Below are 18953 nucleotides of genomic sequence, written 5' to 3'. Positions count from 1 at the left end.
GAAGCAACGTCCTCCACAACTAGACTGAAGAACAAAATGACAGCAACTTGTCTGTTCCCCTTCCCCTAATTCCCCAGCACTGTTCCCATCCCCCAAATGCCCAATAAAAATCTTGAAAAAAAAAAAAAAGAATAGCATGTTTCTTTTGAAAATTTGATTAGACAAATACAATGATCAATAAGAAAAAAGTGAGTGCATATTACTTCAAGGAACCAAAACAGAAAATCCAAAGGAATTAAGTGTAATCTGATATACACATGTTATAGTAATATGGTTTATCAAATTGTTGTTTTTAAGTCTATTTTTATAATAAGACTACCGCACTGTATTTCTGAAGCTGATGTTGAATAATATTGTATTTCAACTATAATTATATATACATATAGTCATGGGACGTCACGTAGAGTGTGGGAATGGAGTCAATGGAATTGTAATAGATAAGCATGATATCGGGGGGTGGGAGGGCAGTAGATGGGAGACGGGGGTTGTTTCTGTGTGAAGGGTGAAAAGGATAACTATTGCATTGTTCTATACACCTGAATCTAACAATAAAAAAAATAAAAAAATAAAAGTCTATTTTTTGTTTTGCAATTGCCTTATAAAAATGTTTTAAAATGTTTATTTTTTAATGTAAAGCTAGCTCTGAATAGTAGATATTCACACACAATCACTGTTGTAGGTTGTAAATTAGAAGTATCCTCAAAAAATTCAAAAAACATAAGTTTCTGTATTATACAACAGCATTTCGAATAAACACAGACCTAGTACCAGTACATACACACACAAAAACAAAAAACAAAAATATAAATCCATATAAGCATGTAGATTCGCATATAAAGATTGTTATGAACATACAATACAAGAATTTAGTTTTTAACCAATAATGAAAGTGAAATGTAATTATCAAAACGTCTTAATGGTTTAAGAAGTAAAAATCAAAATACATATTCAGAAATATTTAGGAAAAATATCTATAGGATATTACTAGTAAGTGTGATAAAAATAAAACTTTATTTTCAAAAGATCTATAAAAATGTAAGCTGATAGAGGTTCCCATACAGTATTTATAGTCAAGATTGTCTAGGTTACACAACAATCAATTCTGTAATCTCAGGACTTATATTTATAAAAAATGTATTTTTTTGTTTGTGCTATATATCCATTTAGGGTTGGTGGCTGAAAAGTATTTTCTTGAAGTTATAAAAAAAAATTAAAAAACAAACTGGTGAGGAGTACCCTACTTTATAATACCCTCATCTCAACCTTAGCATTTGATTATGCCATAGCGAGAGAACGAAACCTACAGAATCAGACACCAGCTCTGAAATCCTTCTAGATGGAGTGACCTTATTGTGGCTACTCTCCTTTCACTGGCCAAACAAGTCACATGACCACACCTCACTTCAAGAGGTTAAGTCAGCATGATCTTTCTGTATACACAGATGGCGAAGAGAACAAAATATTGATGTAAAACAATTTCTACCACAGTTCAGGACCTTTAGTATTGAAAAGCTTATAATATCCTAACGTGTATTATGATTCTCCAAGGCTGATGGTGAGATGACATTGATTTCCTAAACTTTTTGAACAAGTGATTTTTTTTTTAAGTGGAATATTTTTACACTAACTTTCTATCAACCTACTTTAAAATAGCTGTTTATGGTATATTTTAGCTTAGAAACAGATATACTGAAAATGTTTCACAATTGCACTGTAGTTTTTAAGGTTGTGATGCTCTTTTATTACTAAAAGGTATCTAGTTATGGTAATTTTATTTATATAGCATGATAGTGAAGGAAATAATGATTTTTTGGAACCCAGACATTTACCCATTAAGTACCTAGAATGTTATTTTTTTTGTAACACTTGAGTGCAGATATCTATATATCTATGTTATCTCTACCTGTATCTACATGTGTTCTATCTATCTATCATCTATCTATCATCTGTCTATCTATCTATCTATCTATCTATCTATCTATCTATCTATCTATCTAAAGAATAGTTCTTCTTTGATATACCTGTGAAGCTTTGGGGTGAATCTATTCAAATGGAAGGATCAATTATAGAATTTCCTTTCTAAAGTAAATTCCTTAATATGAAGTTTGTGTCATAATCCTCCTCATAAAGAGGATTAAAAACATTTTCAAATTTGTGACTTTTTAATGTGTATCATAAAGTTACAGATTATCCACAAAATAAATCACTGTATCTACAGCTAAGGTAGGCTTGTTATCACATTTTATCATGCACATTTAAAAATATTTTATATTTTAATAAATTTCAGGTTTACAGAAAAATTACAAAGATAGTATATATACCATATGCTAAAGAGTAACCATATACCCAACACCTAGTATCTCTTTGTAAACATTTTTCATTAATATGATACATCTCTCACAATTAATACACCGGTACCAATAATTATTTACTAAAGTCTATACTTTATTTTGAATTCCTTATTTTACCTAATGACCTTTTTCTTTCTCCAGATCCCATTGAAGACATCACCTTACATTTAGTCATCATGTTTCTGTAGGTTCTTCTTAACTGTGATTGCATTTGTTTTCCAATTTTTACTATTTCAAAATTTTGTAAATACTCTTAACTAGGAATTAGTTTCTAAATTTACCTATTTCTTTTTAGGTCACTGTCACTAGGTTAACACAGAAATGTTTCTTTTCAAATAATGCTTATCAAGTCGAACATCAAGAAACATTTTGCAAGAAGCTGTTTTCGAAACAACAGGCAAATAATGGATTTAAAATCTATAACAGTTCTTTGATGCTTGGTTTTATAAGCATGTGCCATAATAAAAGCTGTAAGATTCCTTTGTAATACAGAATTACGCATTCACTCTATTGTTAAGAAAATATCAAATAGAGTGAAAAATCCAAATTGGACTCACATTTTTGTATACCATTTAAGTTAAAATTATACTTGAGATAATTCACTATCCATTTCTGAATAAAGAAACATTCTAGAAGAGCTTTTTATTATTTGTATTGTTTCCTTAGTTGGTCTATTTCTTATTCATCTGCATCGATAAAGTTATATATAATTACATAATATAAAAATTATACATACTTTTATACAAAAATTATACATTATACATTACTTTTATAGGCTATGTAGGTAAATGACAGGCACTTATACCTGGCTGAATGACCCACTTTCGTTACCTAGACTACAACCTGTGTTACCTAGGAATGGCAGTTTACTGACCAATATTCAGTGAGATATGATATCTAAAACTAATAAATAAATACTTTAACACTGAGGCTATCAGAACCTTCCATATTAGTTTGTGAACAAATTAAATACAGTGGTTGAACAAGTCTTCTATCCAATACCCACATGATCATTTAAAAATCTATCATTAAAAATGATTCTAATCTAATTTAAAATGAAGTGAATAGAATGTACTATTTGTATTTTTTAGTCTATCATTAAAAATCTTCAAACCCAATTCAAAATAAAGTGAATAGAATGTACTATTTGTACTTTTTAGTTTGGTAATTATTGTGTCACTCTAAATTCTTTTTACCTCTTGAATTTGGAGCTTCATTGCATATATATATATATATATATATATATATATATATATATATATATATATATAGGATTCTAGTGGATCTTCAACTTTAACTATATTAACATAATACTCTATTGAAAATTTACTTATCTTCATATTAATAAGTATGAAAATTCCAACTGATTTAAAAGTTTGAAGATATACATTATGCATTGTTAAAATAGAATATTGCATATTTCAAGGTAAACATGATTAAGGCTATTTGCTATCAATAATAAATGATCATATATGTGGTTCCCTCCAAAAAAAGATAACTGTGTTCATCTTAAACATGTAAAAGTATTCTTCAATGTAGCTCAAATAACTTAAAACTTCTTGAAGTGCATGCAATTTATTACCATACTTCGATTTTCTGAATCAGGCATTATTAACTTGCATTTGAAAAAAGAAATAATCTGCCAAACCAGTTTACAAATAAATGCAGCTTATAAAATTTAAAATGAATTTTAGGGCTGGCCGAGTGGCACGATGGTTAAGGAACTGGCTTGGGACACCAGAGGGCCCTGGTTCAGATCCCACATATGAGGGCCAGTGACACTGCCCTCTACAGCTAAGATGCTGAACAACAGCTCAGCCTGGAGCTGGGCTGCTGTAGGTCACGGCGCCGGCTAGGCTGCAGTCCCCTGCTACAGTGGGCTGCCATAAGCTACCATGTGTAGACAGCAGCCAGCGTGAGCAGCCAGCAGCCGCCGCGAGCGGCCGTCCAGAAGCCTGCGACTGACCTGCCTCGCCCTGGAAGAGCGCAGTGATGGTGCCAACTTGGGCCAGTGAAGCAACGTTCTCCACAACTAGATTGAACAAAACGACAGCAACTTGCCTGTCCCCCTTCCCCCCAATTCCCCAGCACTGTTCCCATCCCCCCCAGTTCCCCAATAATAAATAAATAAATAAATCATTAAAAAAATGAATTTTAATTGCTATGATGATTTGAAGGAGTAAACTCTTTAGAAGTGCCATATTTAGTACTTAGCCTTAAAAGAATATACATAAAATAAGAAAACAAACAAACAAAACAATGTTTGATATTACTCTTTCCAAGCTTATGTGAGGAAAAATATTGCAAAGTCAAAATCAAAATCTTTTGTTTGTATCATTCACCATGCGACCATAGCTATGGGGCTCATTAATGATTTCTGTATTCAAGTTATGACAATAACAATCCCCCTAAATGAAGTGGCTGAGTTTGTCTGTTCAGAATTATATACAAAAATACGGAAGATGGAGTAATTGAAATGAGACCCATACATGGTTGTATCTAATCTCAATTAAAATGAACTGGCTTAATCTTAGCTTCTCATTATCAGATTAGATGATAATAGATTCCTGTCACTGAAAAGTCAATGTAGATTCAATCTGTCTACATATTTATATTTACATTGATATGGGTATACATATATCTAAATATGTCTTAGCAAAATAAGACGATTTTTGAAAAATATTTTATTCCTGGTAAAAATGCTGCCTTACGACTTTACTTAATTGGCAAGTCAGTTTCAATATCATGTTCAGTTTAACATCTTTTTGTAAGAAAAATATTTGGAGTATGCCAGAAATACAAATTCTGATATTTCACCATTTAGTGATAAGACTTGAATGAAATACATAGATAAAATTTCATTAATAAAATTAGTGTTATTTCCCCTCTCAGTTAGAGAAAGTTTTAATTTATGGTGTCTTTGCTTTTTGCTAACAAGTTGGGATTTTTTAATTAAAAAATAATGAATAATCAGGATTTCTTGGGAACAATATCTGTGTTTTGTGTCTTAGATACCCAAGAGATGAGTCATTTTGAAGAAATACTTATGTACTTGAGAACCCCAGTGGTTTCTAGAAAAACATACTGAGCCTAATGTATTCTTATCGACAACTTTAGAATTAAAAAGAAAAAATCAAACCAAAAAACCAGCTTGTAAGGAAAATGTGAGACTAAAATTACAGGGTTTTAAATATATAGTCACGCTTCATTGGGGCTTTTGAGCTTGGGAGGCCCATGTGTGGTTCCTGTCTGTGACGCTGTGACCTTTAACCTCTCCAGAAGGCTTAGGCTCAGCCTTGGTTTTACCTTAAAAGTTCTTCTAAAGCTTTAGTGAAATAACTTATATGGTATCGAAAATAGTGACTTCTATGGTATCAAAAATGGTATCCAATAATTGCTCAGTAAATGGCCATTCTTGTTATTATTATATCATTGAATCTTATTTTCATTGATTCTGTAAAATGAAGTTCAAGTTCTCTTAGATTAATGGTCAAAGGACATACAGAGGAAATTCACAACAGAATTATTTCTAAAAAAAACATATATAAATATCACATTCATTAATAAGCAAATGTAAATAAAAATCCAGAAAGTGTAATTTTCACTATTAAATTAAGAACATCATAGTATACAATACTATGGTAAAATATCTCAAACATTACAAGCCTAAATGTATTGATGTAATCATTATAGAAAATAATATGATAATAACTATTTCTAATCTTAAGAACAATCTGGGGATCTTATTAAGTAATTCCACTTCTGGGGAAATTTGATAATAACAATAAAAACTGAATGGATTTCAAATGTACATTTCAAAAGTTCATAGAGCACTTGGCATTCACATAAATACTACATGCCAAACAATAGTAAAGAATATATAAATTTCACTAAAATAAAAATTCAATATGATCTCAATAAGTCACATATGCTGCTGGGTGAATTTAAGTGTTCTATATAAAAAGGCAATTAATTCTAAAAATGTCATTATGCAAGGAATCTATTAATTTAGTTTAAATCAAGACTGAATAATACTACTACACTGAAACTATGTTAAGAAGTTATTAGCAATAAAAGTTTGCTTCTTTTTCAAGATTACTGCAATTTAATAGATCATTCTTATAGCACAGTAGGTTTTCATTTAAAGCCTTAGGGTATATTTGCTACTCACTTACACATTAAAACAGTAAAAATTTTAATCTGAAGAAGTGTTCAAATTAGCAAGTTTTATATTTTCAGCAAGACTGAAAAATCATGCAACAAAGTCCCAATTAAAAAATAACTTGAGACAGTTGCTACTTTTATATGCATTGGGCATATAAATATGGGATATGGCTCTTAGCATGACATTGCTAACTGAAAATATTAAGAGTTTCTGAGGACTGATGTTCTTAGCTTTCTGCTAGATTTTAAACATTTGAAAGGATGCTGCTAAAGCTGCTGGGGTAGAACAAAAACCTGTGTTTAAGTCCAGTGTATTTAAGCTAACCAGTAAAATTTTAGGATATGGCCTGCCACAGTATGACTATCACAAGTTTAATGATGTTTTATACAAGTCTCTTGAATTCTGGGCATCTACTTTTCATGTTCTCTTTTCTGCATTAACAACCTTGTGCTAAGATATAAAAATTGGGGCAGTAAAAGCTTCAATACCACAAACTGGGGTCTTCCTAGCACTTCAACAATGTATAACTCAAACCCATTTGCTTTCTGTAATAAAAGGACGAAAGAAGTGAGAGAGAAATGGTGATGCTTCTTCAATTACTTAGTCATGAATTTCACAACTTTAAAAAAGTTATTCTGTGGTAGATGAGGATAAAGGGGATCAAATATATGGTGATGGAAGGAGAACTGACTCTGGGTCGTGAACACACAATGTGATTATACTTGCTATATTACAGAATTGTACACCTGAAATCTATGTAACTTTGCTAACAATTGTCACCCCAATAAACTTTAATTTAAAAAAAAAGACTATTTTGAACTTAAAAATATCTTTACTTCCTATACATGAAGAAGAGTATTTTTGAAGAAAAGCATGGTAACCTTAGAAAGCTAGTAACTAAATATCAGTGATGCCTTCTTATTAAGCTCCCTTTACAGATTTTTAGACAGTTGTTAACCTCACCGAGATGGTCAGCAAAACACATATAATTAACAAGATGTCCAGTTGAGTGCCAGTAGCATTGAGAGCAGTTTTCACAGCTGGGCAAACAGTTCTACTCCAGCCATTATCAATTAAGTTGTACTATTTGTGCAAAGATGGGAAGCAAACTCAATGGCAGCCTTTGACCTTCCTCAGGCCCCAGGGCACAGAAAGAAACTGGTCACTTGCCAAAAGAAAATAAACACTTGTAGAGGATATTTATCGGGACTCTTTGTTGTCATGAATTGTAAATATGTAGACTTAACATGCAAAGCATTTGCTAGAATTTTTTCTCTTCACCTTTTAATTTATTTTAGCTCAATTAATGATGGCTTCATAAGAAAGCTCACCAAAGGAAATAATTCAGGCGAAGCACAGGCTCAACTTGTGCAAGTTCTTTCAAGCCTTAGTTTTTGGTAAATGCACTAACTTTTGAGACTTTGCCAAAGACTGAGATATTATGCAACTAATCTTTGCATTTGCTTTTTTAAAGTTGTACATAATTTTTATCACATTCATTTTCTTTTGATTCTTCCTTACGTGGTCCAATGATATCACAGTTTTTGTAAAAAGAACATAATTACAAAATAACTAATCAACTGTGGTTTCTCAGGCATGTGCACAAACCTAAAAGGTATTCTAAGCATTTCTCTTTCCCTAATAATGCCACAGTGTCTGGAATAATGGGTCATTTGATATAAATACCAGCTCCCTGGATCATTGCCTCAAAGAAACATAGATTTTAGAGCACTTAGGTTTTCTATGAAAGAATGTGAAGCTCTGAACAAATAAACTGTACAAGGCACAGAGAGTACAAACTCATTTTCATAAATTAGCTTTAAGTCCCATAATCTAGCTGCAACATGCTCTGTATCATGTGTTTAAAAGTAAAAACAAAAATTAAATAACATAATTTAAATATATTGTTTGCCAAAAAAAGAGAAAAGCTAATTTTAATTAATGAGAAAAAAAAATCACACATAATCATATTTTTCATGATGGGAGCCTTTTGGGTTTTGCCAATAATTTGACATTCAAGAATAAAGGAAATACTCCAAACACATACCAATGGTCAACAGGGCCATGAAAAGTTGTTCAATATTGCTAAGCAGACAAATGCAAAGCAAAACCACAATTAAATATCACCCCACACCTTTTAGCATGGTTCTCGACAAAAAAAAAAAAGAGAAAAGAAAAATTAAAAAAAAGAAAAAGACAACAATGCATTTGTTTGTGAGAATGGACTGTTTGTGCCCTGCTGGTAGGAATGTAAATTGATATAAGCACTATGGAAAACAGTATGAAAGATCCTTACAAAATTAAAAATAAAACTACCATATGACCCATCAGTCCCACTTTTGGGTACTTAATCTCAAAGAACTGAATCAGGATCTCAAAGAGATACTTGCACTCCCATGTTTACTGCAGTGTTAGTCACAATAACCATAGTAATGTTAACAGAAACTACTTAATGGGTTCCTCAGAATGACTAAGTTGGCACCTATCACAATCTCTATCTTAAGTAGCACTCTTATCCTTTAGTAATCCTTTACCTGTTCTACTTTTCATCATGACACTTAGCAATGCCAGACATTATCCTTTGTCTTTATTGGTTTGTTTATTGTCTTTTCACAGAAAGAGTAGAGAAGGAACTTTGTCTATCATTCTTACTGAACCCCCAGAACCCAAAAGGGCACCCGAGACATAGTGGGTACTTAATGTATTCTTATTAATAATTTATTTTATAATAATATGATCTTGATAATTTTTAAGTATTTATTAAAATTAAAATTTGAATTTATACACTAGTTAAATTTCTGTAGCTATTGTCAAGATAAAATTACCTTAATTGTATTTAAATTATAAAAGATGTAAGTGCAATGAAGTTATGTGTAATTAATGTTAGTAAAGTAATTGTCCAATTAGTTACCAATCTTTAGACCAAATAAAAAAGAAAAAAAATATTAATATTTTTTCTATTTGTGATTTTTTTTTTGAAGATGACATTGTTTTTTAAAATGTGGCTTTTCTTTCAAAGTAAATATAAAATAAATTTCTTGCACTTTCTAAATAGCAAACATGTATGTCATTTTCACCTTCTACATAACCTCTATATCATTTGTAAAGCATAAAATTAAATATAAATTCCTGATTTGCATGAAAAAATGTCATGTTGCATGAAATAAGATAAAATCCCTTTGCATAGTTTTCAGATGGTCAGAGAACAAAAAGACTGGAAAACAGCATAGATTATGTAAATCTAACATTAGAATGATTATTTAATCCAAAAGTAGCAATCTATTATATTATTACATGTACAAAACACTGCATAACAAAAGCAAACAAAAAATAATAAAATTCAATGAGAATAATAAGTATATATAGGAATTCTAAACTGCTAAGTTTTCTACACATGGAAGGAATTCCTAGGTCTTTTAAAAAAAAAGTTTAGAATTAATTAGGAAATGCAGCCTATGACACATTAAAAAATTCCCAAGCGATGCCAGATTGTCCACTGCAGAGTTCAAGTCATTAATGCTGGAGAGGACAGAAATGAGCTCAGTGGCACTACAGTGATGAAGGAAGACTCTGAGGTTCAAGTAGAACTTGAACCAGATATGTCGGCAGAATTCTAACATGAATCTCAATGACCCACACTCTTGTATAATCACCTTACCTTGTGTGTAGGCAGAACCTTTAACTTGCTTTTGACCAATAGAAAATTGCAATGGTGATGTGATATCTCTCTTGTGGTTATGTTGCGTTATATGGCAAAGAGGAGAGATTTTAAGATGTAATTAAAGTTCCAAATCAGTTGACTTTATGTACATTGAAAGGGAGATTATTTGAACTGGACCTGACCTAAGGAGGTGAGCCCTTTAAAAGCAGATCTAGAGGTCAGAAACTGAAAGAGTCAGTGAGATGATTATCTGGCCTTGAACAAACAATCTTCCACAAATTCTGAGCTACAAAGAAATACATCCTGCCAAGAGCTACTAATCTTGGAGGACCTTGAACCTCAAAAAGGAGCCCAGTCATGGCTGAAACCTAGATGTGAGATCCTGGGCAGAGGACCTAGCTCGTCTGTACCCAGACTTGTGATTCATGGAGACTATGAGATAATAAATGTGTAAGCCACTAAAGTTATGGTGATTTTTATGCAACAATAGAAAACAAATACATACATGTGAAAAAATGGACATCTTGGGAATATCCACAGTGACACTGACACGCCCCTTGTTGCAACAAAGAACTAGACTCTGAAAAGCACATTTGAGCACAGCATGATCTTATACTGTGAGAAAACTTGGTTGGAAAGAGAGGAATGAGGTATATAGGTTGGCATTCTTGAAAACACAACAGTTCAGACAGGTATCGTGTTTATATAAGGAAGGAATCATGCTTTATATTTTGACCCATCTATTGTTTTACTGATGTGTATTGTACATATGAGGAAACTGAAAATCAGATTGATTACTTGCAGGGTGTAGAACCAATTAGAATGAACTTACAAACAAACAGAGCATTTCAAATAAATGTAGTAAAACTGAGAGATCCACTGATGATTTCTGAACACAGTGACATCTGAAAGCTTGTAATCAAGAGGGATTTAGAAGAGGTTTGAAGTCTGTATCAGCAGAGCATAATGATTATGATCATGCAGCTGGGTTCAGACAGCTTGGCCTGAGTCCCAGCTCTGTGGGCACCTTAATTCTTTAAACTTTGGTCTCTCAACATCTACCTCATAAGGCATTGTGCATATACAACGAAACAATGTTTATAAATACTTAACAACTTGCATGGCATATTATGAATCATCACAAACTCAGTTGCTATTGTCATTCATTATTATTATTATTATAGCAGAAGAAACAAGGACTAGCGAGATCAATGTAGACAATGTCAGAATAATTCTGGCAGAAGTGAGGCAGTCTGGGGCAAGGTAAACTTGATAAGAAAGAATAGAAAATAGAAAATTAGATAAAGCTCCATTACAAAGGGAGTCACGTGAAAACTTGGGGACTCATTATTTATGATATAATGAGAATGAGGTAAGTTTAACATGCCTGTGAATTTCCAAACCTGGGTGAATGGCAAAAGAGTGTATCAATAACTGACAGGCAGAAAAATTGGGATGGGACACCCTGGGGGCCATGTTGGGGATGAGATGATAAGTTCACGGAGTTTGTGCTGATCAGAGTTAAGATGTCTGGCAGGCCTTTGTAAATACATTAATGGAGTTCACATCTGGGCCAGAGCTATAGATTTGGAAGATATCTGTGAAGAGAGAATGATTGTGGTTGTTGGAGTGAATGGATTTCCTGCAGGCTCCACAGAGGATGAAGAACAGTGAGTTAAATGAATTGTACACAAAGCGGCACAGAAATGTCGAGATTAGATGTGTCTATACCAGGCTTCATTTCAAAAGTAAAACACTGGGTAGGGCTAACCAATATGCAAAATAGCTAATGAAAGAGCTATAAATCTTCCCACTTTAAAGTTAAACTTCTTCCACAAATCAAACTTCTCTGTTTCCTTTGGGAACCATTTAATAAGGTCAACCCAAAACTTGGGTAATGAGGATTCACGAGGGAATCTGATGCAACTCTGGGGCTCACCCGGGAGCTGTGTTATAATGACTGCCACTACGACTCACTTCTCCTGCCCAGCCAGCCTAAATGCTATATGAAGATAAGTAGCAACCAGTGGTCAGCATTTCCCTTTGCATCTCAAATAGCATAAGAAACAATGAAGTAATATTTTCTAAGTGTTCAAGAGCTCACATTAGACTACCGATTTTTGCACTGTTTCAAAACTACTAATTTTCTTTTGGTTACGTGATTTGACCTCATAGACTATTTGAAATATTAGCAGCTAACTAGTCTGCAGGTTTAAAAGTGAGTAGCTGTTGATAACACAGACGCTGATTGATTGTAGTGGGCTGAAGTTCAATATGTATTTGTATTTGAACTTGGTGTACAGTAGATCATTTTAGGAAAAAAAAAGAACCCTCCAACTCTTAGGAAGTATTACCACTCTATCATGTTGTTTCTTATTCTATTTGAGATACAAAGGGAAATATTGTCTGATACTCATATTTTGAATAGTCTATGTCTATGAGATCATATAATGCAGCACCTCTCAACATCAAATACAGAGGGAAAAACTTCTTAAAACTTTGGTATTGCACATTCTAAAGTATGTACACTAAAGAATATATGTGATAAAATGATTTCAATGAAACAGTACTTAAGGAAGAGATTTGGGAATATAATAAAAGGTATTCATATTTAGTGAAGAGAGTATCATAGGAGAAAAGTTTTAAATAAGACACTCACTTGAATATTTTTCCTCAACAGGAGTGCTTGAAAGTGCAGTTTAGGTGAAAAAGGGATGAACTTGTTTTAATTGATTAATCCCCCTAGTTCTAGTTGTGTGACCATGGGCTAGAGAGGCAGAGAGCTTTGATCTGAGTTTCTGCTTTCTTATATGTGAAATGAAGATAATATGAACTTTACATGGTTATGTAGTTATGTAAATGTTAAATGACAATATGGATGAAATGTCTTAATATGAATCTATACACATGTACGTATATGTATGTATGTATGTATATGCATGTATGTATCTGTGTGTGAATATATGTGTTCATACTATGAATGGTATTTTTTCTGTCTTCCTCTTCCCAGATGTATAAGCAAATCAAGGCTCAGAGACCTTATGTTCAAATATCACTAGATAATCCAGCATGAGACAGTAAATGTGTGTTTATTCACTTGTAGCAACTCACTGGCTCTCTTTCTTTAGAAAGATGAATGGGAATACCTCCTTAATCCTAAATGAGGCAGGTCAGAGTTTACTTGACACCAAAGTCACAGCAATTACAGTGGCTTTTAGAAAAAGGGGCATGTAACCATAGAGTGCATGGGGAATTTGTCTCTTCATGAGAATAAGAACCTTTACTTTTAAGATTTTAGAAATTAGAAAAAATCAGTCCCTGGTGGTCATTAAAACACCATCTAATGTGTTTGGTGGAAGTGGTCCAACCATGGAAGGTAAATTATTTCCATTTCATCATCATCTTTGGGGAACACAGTTCAGGTTTGTATGTTTTAATTGCTATTGTATGTATGTATTAATTGCTACCTTGGTGGTGATACCCGCACAGAGAACATATATCACTAAAGTAATTTTCTTTTAACTACCAATTACAGTGAATATATTTAAATAAATCTCAGCAAAAACAAGTTTTTACAAATCTTTGCCATTTTACTTGAGAATTACTGGCAGCGCTATGAACCAATTATGATTTGGAAAAATATTCTCTGTATTGACATGCAAATGAACTCACTAAGCAACCACTTTGCTTTAGAGATTTACATAATTTGATACCAAAAGCCACATTAAATTAATATTAATTACTTGGTTGTAAAGCAAGAAAGTTCAGAGTTAAGGTGATCTTCTTTCCACAGTTCACCACATCTATGCATGAAAACATTGATGCACAAGAAATAAAAACATTTTAGGTGTAGGGATATCCAGGCTATACTCCTTAGAAGTACATGGCTTATTACCCGAAGATGTGTAGGAAGTACAACTGAAGTGTCTCTCTCTTAGAGAGAGTCATTTTCGAATCCTTTATCAGAATTCATATTTTCTCAGAATCAATGTACTACTGTAAACTCTTCATTTGTTTTTGCACACATCTGTTTTGTTTTTTATTCCTGGCAAATTTTCATTTCCAATTGTCCCTTCCCTTGCCAATCAACATGAGAGCTCCTGAGTGACATTTGCATGCCAAAAGACTGGTGTGTGCTCAAGCATACTAGCCTAAATAAAAAAAAATAAATAACAATAATTGGAAGACTCATTTCCCATTAAAAATTATGTACTATATTATAGCTATAATGTAAATTATTTTCTAGTAAGTAGCTTTTGTTGAGCCTGACTGAATGTTTTGGATTATTCCCATTGCATGTTTATGGTATAGTAGTATCTACCAAAAAAATCACACACACACACACATACAAATACACACACACTCATTACATCGAATGCTTATACTATTATGCAATTCTTCCTCTTTCAGAAAATCTATTGGACTACTCATTGGAATATTGGAATTCTAGAATCCTGAATTTATTAAAAACACTATCTCATCCATTATAATAATATTAACTTCTTGACTACCAAGGTGATTCAAGCACAAAGGGACCAGTTGTTTTGTTCTGCGATGACCCATTTGATGGAAAAATTAGGATATTCCACAAGGGACCTTACAGCTCATCTTCAGTAGACTGTACCCAAAGGACACGAGAGGTGTTGAAGCAGAGTGTGATTAGGCTGTTTGGTAAAAGATAATTGGTCACATGGATGCTAAATGATGTTAACAAAAGGAAGCACTTTCTTCTAGCTTATTAGTCTAGAAGGGTCTTTTGAATTTTTAACATATTCAGTAACAAAAAATAAAACATTAAAGTTAGTATGGTGATTTGGGGCAAATATGAAGGGCTAGTAGAAACATATTATTTAGGGTCTTTTGGCACCATTGATAAAAGATAATTAAACATGAAAAATGACTATTATTCAAAAGAAAGTCTTAATAAACTATTATTTGCATAATTTCTTAAATGTGATTTTAAAACTTACTTTTAAAAAGCCAATTCACTCAAACTTTTTAACAGATTTCAGGCTTATTATTACTTCCTGCATTTCTCTACTGTACATATTAGTGAATAGAAAGAAAAAAACTACAATATGTAGTCTTGATACCATAAAACCCAAATTGCTTCATCTTATTCTTAAACCCCACCAAACTCACATAGTTATTCATCTTACTTGTAAGGAAAAAAAAAGGTATCTTTCCAACAACATTTTTAATTTCACTTTTTGTCTAGATCCATGTGCCTTAAGAAACTGAGAAACAATTAAGAAAGAAAACAACTTGAGCATGTCATGTGAAATAATTATTTCAGTAACTTTTCTATGCACTTTTTTGTAAAAGTTCATTATCTTGAAGGAAAAATGTGCTGTATACACTTGCAATACCTATGTAATGATAGCTTTAGCAAGTTATCTATTGTTGTGATTCTGAATATTCCTTTGCTTTTCACCTCGACAAGTTATGACTCCAAGACACGGTCATTTCTTTGTGGTACAAAGTATTAATGAAGGGCCACCACATTTAAATATCTTTTGTAGGTATCTTCAAAGTTGGCAATTTTATTTGTTTGCAGTATGAACCGTACTCTGTACCCAAATAGTATTCCCTACCTGCTAAGTCTGGGCTAATTATGGTCACCTCATTTTACCTCTTCAGAAATAAGATATAAAAGCTAAATATGTTCAAAATATGAGGGGAAAATACCTCTAATATTTTAAATTTACATTCTCATTGAATCTACCTTTGATTGATGTCATCATTGCCCGTAGCATATTTCAAATTTAGCAATTTAACCATCTCACTGTGACAATGTTAAACTTTATTTGCAAGAATCCCAGATATTGGTAGTATAAACTGTTTATGCTTGAACAAAGATATCTTGGAAAACTTTATGCAAAAATAAGTCACTGAGGTACTAATACATTTGGATAAATACAGTGTTTATATATTTTTCTGCCTTTCAAGTAAGTTAAAAATTAAAATATATGTTGACATTTCAATACAATAAAGAAAATAAAACTCAAATTTAAAAACAGCCATATTTTGTGTGAAATGTCACGGTCTGAGTATTTATACTAATATAATTAGTTTCAAAGAGAAAATTTCTAAATGTATAGAAGAAAAGAATGATTCTATATACATTTAAAGGAGGTTATTTGGTATAAAAGTCATAGCCCAGTGTTTCACATATCTTATTTGGCTCCTCTACCTGCCCAGTCTTTAAAAATTTGTATCAATATTTAATGTAAGATCACATGACTGAAAAGTCCTATAAAGAACATCTGTTTAGGGTAAAACATGGGAACAACTTAAAGGGATTTACATTTGACCTCTAGTGTTTGCAATAAAATCCATTTTTTTTGAAACAACCACTCATGTAGGATTGTGCTGTAAATAAAATACAAAACCTCTTCCCAGAGGAATTATTTTAAATCTTAAGTGCTAAAGCTAAAGTTCATCCTTGTAAGTGCAATGCAACTAGAGTAGAAAATGTTACGATAATTTAAAATATAAAAACAAACATTTAAACTTAGTGTATGCTTTAATTGCTGAAAAACATAACCCTAGTAGTTGAGTGATACTTATTAACTCTGCAACGGTTTATATTTTACCCATTCCTATTAATACAGGGCATCTAGTTACAGCCTGAACACTCTCCCTAGAATCTGAAGGAACCTCCATCCCAATATCATTCCAGCCATCATTTATATTTAATCTAATGTTACTAAATGACATAAATGAAAGATCATAATTCTGTTTATCAGACAAACCATCATGTCTGCCAAATAAAGTCTGAACAGTAATAAGAAGTACACAGCACCAGCTAACTTCTATCATTTAATAACTGTTCACTATGAGAAGTACTGTTTGGTGTTTTTTTGCACTGATTTCTTACTCCATACACACTCGAAACACTGCCAATTGACAAAAGGAACACAGCTTCAAAAGAAAATCTCCTAAGTGGAAAAAAGCTCTCTGTTAAGCATGCAAGAGGTTAAACATTGCTGAAATAGCGAGACATTTTCTCAGCCCACGCTTCCCAGTTCCATTCAATTACCAACAGCAGTAGCGACTGTAACACAAGCTAAAACTGTATTATTAAATCAGAGCTTCCCATTTACATCCACCTCTAACCTAAAGGGGTGGGAGGGGATGACATTTACTAGTCAACAGCAGAACAAACAGCCCCCAACTTGGAAATACACATGACCTTGGGGTGTAGAATTCTCAGTGACTGAGTTTCACAAGTTTTATTTGGATCTACTACATAACAACACATCTAAATGAACCCAGCATGGTTAAATGCTCCTATCCTTACTACCTCTCCTCCAAAAATGTTGAGAGCTCTGCACTTTGCAGCCTATGCTTTAAATACCAGTGGTAACATTAATTAATCAGAGATTAGTCCACTCAAATATATAAATATATATATATATATATATGCATATATATGTGTATATATATATGTGTATATATATATATATATATATATATTTTAAGATTACATTCGTTTTAAACAACTTGTTGGTTGAATGATTTAATGTAATTTATTAACATGTTTGGGGGCTACATTGAATGATTTCTGTTTCTTGAGCCATGCTGGAAGTATTGCTCTACAAATATTTATATTTATAAAGCAAGATGTAACATGATGACATTAACTTCTCAAAAAAAGCAAAGCCCTCAACTTCCCCTTTAGAATTCAGTGCATAATCACCAACAGCTGCTCTTGTAATAATAATGGTAATAGTAATTATTAAAATAATTATTGCAATCATTGCCAAAAGTACCATTTAAAATAATAATAATAATAATAACTTGCTTTTTGCATGGCAGTCTGCATTTCTCTCCCATTTGTAATAATTTATAACAATATTATTTTTCTTACCTTATTTTAACAGTCAAAAAAGTCTCCTAGAAAGATTCCTAAACGGTGTGGATATATATATGACAATAATAATAATTTTTTAAAAATGAAAAGATCCTCTTAGCTGGAAAAAAAGATGAAAATAGTTTGGTCTAAAACTATAGAAATCTCCAAAGTCACGCCTGAATGGGCGCCCAGGTGGCAAATAGAGGATTCTCTCCCACGTCCGTCCGATACCACACTCCTTTGTCAAGTTGATATAGTCCTGCTGGTGAAGCGGTCCGGCAAGACGCAGAGGGTGCTAGAGGGCGTTGCCTGAAGGTGCTGGAGCAACCGGTCCGCTGGCGTCCCAGGTTCAGCACCGACAGCACAGTGGACAGCACCAGCTCCTCTCACCTCCAGTTTTTCTCAGTCACTGAACCAGGCTGATTCTCGCGCCTCCTCCCTAAGCAAGAGCTGCTGCCACTCAACCGGGCATGCCCCACCCCCCACAGCTGACGTAACTATTTTGCATATCAACTCCCCGAGAGGTGCGGGGCCGCCCCCTTTACTGGGCTTCTGCTAGGGTCAGCTGAGACAATCAAGGTGGCGCAGTCCAGGCTCATGATCAAAGTGAGCATCATTGGACTTCACGATCCATCCACCACCAGTCCTGAAGAAACTAAATGCTTCCCGCGTCACATGAGCCTCTGCCTGCACTGGGACTGCCGTTTCTGTGCACTCTTAAAGATCGCTGCCGGCACAGCTCTGGCAGAAAGATGATGGGCGAGGGAGGGGGCAGTGGAGAGCTGAGAGAGGCTGGGGAGGCGGGTGGAGAAGGGACAGGGGAATAGAATTAATCTACTCAACCACATAAAAGAAGAAGAAAAAAAGACCCTCCGTTTGATCTTCCTGGGCAAACTTTCCTCTTTCTCCCTGCCATTT

The 18953-nt window shown here is 33.2% G+C and overlaps 1 long non-coding RNA gene across 1 annotated transcript in view; it reads right to left on the bottom strand.

Moving 5' to 3' along the window:
• The window catches only part of LOC109376302 (uncharacterized), a 60190-nt gene extending 41451 nt beyond the window's left edge, over positions 1-18739 (bottom strand). The window contains exon 1 of the long non-coding RNA XR_002122715.1: positions 18051-18739. This is a non-coding gene — a long non-coding RNA (uncharacterized LOC109376302). The remainder of the gene's footprint in view (positions 1-18050) is intronic.
• Positions 18740-18953: the final 214 nt, after the last annotated feature.

This window comes from Hipposideros armiger, unplaced genomic scaffold (assembly GCF_001890085.2).
Source record: "Hipposideros armiger isolate ML-2016 unplaced genomic scaffold, ASM189008v1 scaffold_1095, whole genome shotgun sequence".
In the NCBI taxonomy this organism is placed as follows: Eukaryota; Metazoa; Chordata; class Mammalia; order Chiroptera; family Hipposideridae; genus Hipposideros; species Hipposideros armiger.
This window is presented reverse-complemented; position numbering and strand designations above follow the sequence as displayed.